This window comes from Pezoporus wallicus, unplaced genomic scaffold, assembly GCF_028554395.1.
Source record: "Pezoporus wallicus isolate ANWC-B61680 ecotype Strahan unplaced genomic scaffold, APGP_CSIRO_Pwel_v1 contig_10094, whole genome shotgun sequence".
Taxonomy (NCBI): domain Eukaryota; kingdom Metazoa; phylum Chordata; class Aves; order Psittaciformes; family Psittacidae; genus Pezoporus; species Pezoporus wallicus.
This window is the reverse complement of record NW_026639160.1, coordinates 448,848-454,895: the sequence shown is the minus strand read 5'-3', so window position 1 is coordinate 454,895 and position 6,048 is coordinate 448,848.

Sequence of the window (6,048 nt, the reverse complement as noted above, 5' to 3'; positions counted from 1 at the left end):
CTGCTCCCCTCGCCGGCCGGCCCTGCAGGGATGCTGCCGGCAGCGGGAGATCCGCTGGAGCAGGGAAAGCAGCGCTTGTGGAGGATAGGCGGAGCGGCCCTGGCTGAGTCCGATAGTGCGGAGCAGCCGCCCCAGGCCCGCCCCCGCCTGGGCGCCGCCATAATGCGGGGCAACCCAAACTTGTTACACGCGGGTACCAACTGCTGCTCCTCCTCCTCCTCTTCCCGTCGACCTGCCCCCGCCGGCGCAGGGGGGAAGGGGGCTGCGCGGACCAGCCTGCCGGGGGGAAGGCGCCGAGGCAGGCGGCGGCAGCGCCGGCAGGCCCGGCAGGTAGGGGCGCCCGGTGGGACGGGCTGCGCGCCGCCCGGGGCCGCGGGAGGAGGTGGCAACGGCGAGGGGAGGAGCAGGAGGAGGCGGCGGCGGCGCTGGTGGCGGAGGCAGAGACAGAGCGGCCGCGGCTGGGGCGAGTGTGTGGCCGTGCCCGCCGTGCCTCCTGCCGCCGAGCCTCCTGCCGCCGAGGTGGGTGCGGGATCTGCCGCGGCGGTGGAGCTTGGGTCAGCGCCGCGGGGGGGGGGCGGCCGCCCTGGCCGTGCCGACACACCTGCGGAACGGGGCCTCCCGCCCGGCGCGGCCGAGCCCGCCGTCGGCTCCAGGGAGGGGTCTTAGCGGCGGTGAGGTGGGGACACGACGCGGGCAGCGCCCGCCGGCAGCGCGGCCGGAGCGGGGATCGGAGGAGGAGCCTCCCGCAGCGAATGAGCGAGCGCTGGCAGGTTTATAAATGTGCTTTTTCGCTTACTGCCGCCAAGCTCCGTTGGCTCCGGCGGCAAGCGTTAGCTCGCGGCGGCGGCTCCCCTCAGGTGCGTCCCCGAGGCCGTGGGACCGCGCCCGGGGCCTGCGGCAGGCCCCGCCTGCACCTGCCGCGGCAGCGACGCTGGCCGTGAGCCGGTGAATTGGCTGCGAGGCGTTTTTCCCAGCCGGGAAACGGCCCGGTCGTTTCTTGTTGCCGGCCCCTGTTAATGTGCCCGGGCAGTGGAGGGGAGGCTGACGTCTGCTGGGAACCTTGGTCCCTTGTTCGGCGAATAGCTGGGCGCTGAACCGAGTGCTTGCTGTGGGGAAACCGGCTGCAAACGTTCTGAAGAGCTACTCTCTGCTGGTTTTGGCTTTCGGCTGTCAAGAGGGTTTAGATCTGTCAAGCGGTGCTGAATTTGCGAGAGATGGGTAAAATGACATAAGAGTTTCCTGTCTATTCCTATTTGTGCTCCAGCTAATTATAAGGTGATGTGTTTACTGCTTCGTGGTGTGGGGCTGTTTGGCGGTATTCCCTGCTTATAGGAAACCACGCAACATCGGGGTTTAAGGGAGAAAGGAGTGAATGTATGAATGCCGTGACTGTAACTTTATTGTTGCCGCTCGCTTCTGTTATGTGACTGCCATTAGCAAGGAGAGGAACAGGAGTCTGTGCCTGCCCTGCTGTGGGAGGGAGCCTGATAGATCTGCAGGTTGAAGGGCTTTTTTATGTCTGCTCTTTGGCTCCATGCTGAAGCGTTTTTCTGCCGCCTTCTTTCCTCCTCCTTTTATTCATGTACCTCTTGCAAGGAGATATTTCAGCTGGAAATTGTGAAGGATCACCTTTAAGTCTATGACACCCAAGTATTTACAGCAGGCTCTGGAAATCAGTTTAGTAGTAATGAGCTGTTGGAACCAGATAATCTTAAGATCCTTCCCAACCCAAAGCATTCTGTGATTTCTTTATGACCATCAGGCTCAGAAATAGCTACTATCTCATACTCCCTTTTGGAGGTTTTGTTAGAGAACTGTTTAATGACTTTTCTGTTATCAGGAGCACGAGCTTAGTCATTTATGCAAGTACTCCTAGAGGAAGCTATGCTGGCTGTGAGGGCGTATGTGGAGGCTGTGTCGGAGTGGGAGTATCATTTACAAACTGGGTTAGAAAGGGGCATTGTAAGCTAACTGAGTAATTCGGGTAGGGTGAAACAGTGCGTACCATGTTCCCTGCTGTGCTGTACAGGGAACTGAGTGACTACAGTGTGCTTTCTGGGATGAGCAAGCTATGGATGGGCACTTGTGGTTCTTTCAGGTAGCAGAGATAAGGTGCAGGCAGCTCTCTTCCACTGAAAGCAAATGAGTGACATTTGAACATACGTGAATGTTCAAGAAGAAAAAGGTTTGTAAATACTGAGCTGGACTGACATTGAAATCTGTCTCTAATGGGATTTCTTGACCTAGAGAAGAAATAATTCACCCCTCCCCCCACTCCCAAAACCCCAATTACTCTTTGTATGCTTTATGATGGTCAGGGATTGCTACAGAGTCTGCTGACAAAAGCTGCTTGCATACATACCTACCAATATAGGTCTATAACTCTTAAAGACACAAAAGCTATTTTGGCTGGTGGGGAGGGCGGTAGCTCCTTCCACAGCAAATGAAGCATATGATGTGAGTAGATTTATTTCAAAGCTGTAAGACTAATTCGTAAGTTTTTCTGGATGCTGTAAGTACAGGTTTGCCTGGATACCTCGTTTAATGTGCTGTATTTCCCTCTCTTTGGTGATGATTCAGTCCCCTCTCCTCCCCCAATATAAACAGCTATTACATTAAACACTTGATAACCTTTTGTTAACCTGCTCACATAGATACAGCTGTGCCCTGCCAAAAGTGTATGGCTTTGTACCACTTAGAGGTCCGCAAGAAGGGGAGCTGATCTGGTTGCCTGCCTGTCTCCTGGGCAGCTGTGCTTGAGTTACCCACTTTGTGCAGTCTCTTACTGGAGAGGAGCTGGAGACCTGTGGAGAGAATCTGTAATCTGCCCAGGGCCACTTGGCTGGAGCTGGAGGCTGCACTGTACTCATTGTGCTGTGCCTTCTTACACTCACAGCCACCTTAGGGGGTGCGTGTTGAATGAACATCTTGTTGCTAAAATACAGTATCTTAGATGTTTTTTTTTTTGAGTGAAATAAGTGGGGATCTCTTTTAGTCATGCCAAAATTAGTTCTTGATCTGGGCTTCTAGCATTAGATCTAATACTTGTATATGCCACCTAGTTTGCTGGGTAAATTGGTAGATGCTTGTGCCTTATTCTGATTCTAAGGATGACTTTCTGAAGTGGGACTCTTATTTAAATCAGTGGAAATAACCATGCTGTAGATTTTCCAAGATGTTATGTTATCTCTGGACTCCTTGAATGCTATGATTTACTTTTGTTTTCTCCAGGAACAGTGAAATCTCAGGCCATGGTTGTTGCAGTAGGGGCTTTGTAGATCATGATAAGAATAGATAAATAGATAAGAAAATGAAGTATTTCTGCTGAATGTTCAGGGGTGATGTTATTTATGCCAGTTTTTTTCTGTACAAAGGTAACTTGAAATAGGTAGTGACAGGGAAGGAAAGTTGTAGTTGCCAAGGTTGACTAACATTTCTTGTAACCCTTCAGTGTTTCCAAGTGTTGGGTCTTGTAAATATTCGTTTTCTATGATTGAAGTGAGTTGAAAAGTAGTTTCTGAAGGTGTGTGACCATGAAAGCATTATTCATGAATGGATGCTGATCTACTATGCCTCCCACTAAACTGAGATTTAATTATTTGTAGACATGACTGAGAGAATTTTTCACAATGTTTTGCCTTCAGAAAAATTCACAGAGCAGTAATATATTCCAAGTAGCATGTGACAGTAAGGGTGGAGACTTAAAGGTGACAAGAAAAAGAAGCAAAGCAGGTCATAAACTTACCTGAGTTATTCTTTAAAGGTTTCTTTTTTTACAGCTGTATGTAAATTACTGTGTTGGAAGTTTAAAATGAGAATTCAGATTTTCATTATTGTAATATTAAAGTTTTGGGGTGTTCTTTATTGTGCCTAATAAGTGTTTAGTTAGCTGAAAAAGGTGTGCCCGTTTGGGAGGATGTGTAATTAACAAGGAGCTGGGAAGCACTTTTGATTATTTTATTGGATTTTTTTTCTTCCCCCTCTTCTCCTGTCACACTGGTCATTTCTGTGATGATAAAGCAGTATTTTACCAGGGCTGCTTCATCTGGCTTTGCATAGTGCTGTGCTTGAGTGTAAGTAGGTAGGTGGAAGTGTATTAAAAAAAAAAAAAAAAATTAGGAGGGATCCACTTATTTTACTGGGATCTTGAGTTTTAAGAAGGTGAGGTGGCTGCAGAGTTGCTTTTCAGTGTAGCACACAGGTGATTGTGTACCAAAAGGTGAGTCTGTGAACTCCAAGAAGATGCTGCTGCAGCTGCCATTCAGAGAGTTAACTCGCCTGTGCGTTGATGTAGCTGTACAGGCTAGGTGGAAGCTGTTTTAATTGTTTCCCTTCTGATGTGAGGGGTTTGGTTTTGTTTCTTGGATGAGTTAATGAAAAGAAAGAAAATTATTTTTTCTCTTCACAGAACTGTTTACTTACAAAGCAAAAAGTAACACCTTGTATTTCAGGCTAATGCATGCCATCATCTTTGATGGGGAACTTACAGGTCTTGCTGTCGAGGCCTCTTGCTGTCGAGGCCTCCACTAACAAGGTCATGCATTTAGTTGTGTTCTGGCCAAAAACCTTGAATTTTCTGTCTTTTATCTACCTGTGAAGTTCCAGGAATGCAAAGAAAAGGCTGCTCAGCTTCCTGGAGGTACTGCTGCAGCCTGCCTTTGCTGCACGGGAGGTTAGTGCCTGTAATAAGAAGGGTGTTAAGCTCCACCTCTGCTAACCGAGGGTGTTCAGGAGCCACTCTGTCCCCCCACCGCACCAATCTGTGCTGCAATGAGGGTCTGGGTACGTGAACATGTTTCTGAAAATTACATAAGTAAACAAGGAAAAACTAACTTCAGTACTGTTAGTGTGTTTTGGTTTTTATTTATTGGAGTGGAGGAGAAAAAAGAGGCTTTTTCAGGGCAGAGGCATGCACTTTGTACTGCCGCTGAGATTTTTTTGATGAGTAAGTGCTTTAAAGCACCAAACATTAGCCTTTACTTCTAGAGTATGTTCTTACAGTGCCTGAGGGGTAAACAAAACGGATGGCAGATTGATAAGAACTTGGACTAAAGACATGAACAGATAAGAAACTTTTCTAAAGACAATAAATAAAGTTAATTGAAGCCCATGTATCAAGTTTAGAACTAGTTTATTGGTAATCTGGAAATAATATCTGTCTTTCCCTCATCTTTCGCCTATTTCTTTTTCTCTCTGTTCTTGTACAGCAGTAAACTCATAATCTACCAGGCATTTTCTGCATTGATCCTCTTAAAAAATTAGTATTAGCCTATATATGAGGTGAGCCAAAGAGGATTGAACACTGTGCTGCAAAATTAGTACCTGCTGGCCTCATTGCAAGGACAGGCTAGTTGCCTCTGTGAAGCATGCTTTTGGTGGTCGGTATGGCATGGGTTTGGTCTGAGGAGTTTGGTTTGTGTGTTCCTGTGCAGGGTTGTGCCTGCCAAGCAGATGTGTAGGTGGTGGAGCACTGATACAGAAGTGACTAGGAAATGTATGGAATTAGACTGGGAAATCCTGACATGCATCTGATTACTCATCTGAGCTGGGATACAGAAGAGGATATGCAAAGCAGGGGAAAGTTTATGGAGGCAGGCGTTTCTGCTGGGAAAGCAGGCAGGGGAGTAGAAACTTAGGCAAACTTCGTTAGCTCTTTGCTGGTGTGCAGCACAGACACCAGCTGATACCTGGAAGCTAAGGCAGGTCTGACACGACTGCGTCGAGGTGAGACAGATTGGGGAGGCTGGTGTTCCCTGTGCTTGAATGTGGCCTGCCAGGTCCGGGCAGATTTGCATGCATTGCAAATGGCAGAGGGGGAGGAAAAGGGGGAAAAGTGCATGAAACATGATTATAGTTCTTGCTTTGTTCAAGAGTGTTTTTTTTCAAGGGCAGGCTTTAACTGTGTGCTTCTGCTGAGTTTTTCCTCCTTCTCCCAAGATAAAGCAGGCATTCTTCCTGCCCCAAATGGTTAGTTTTTATATGTATATGCTCATTTTGTTGTGCTGTGTTTTTTTTTTAATAAACAAATGATGCTGTATGAACTTTGTC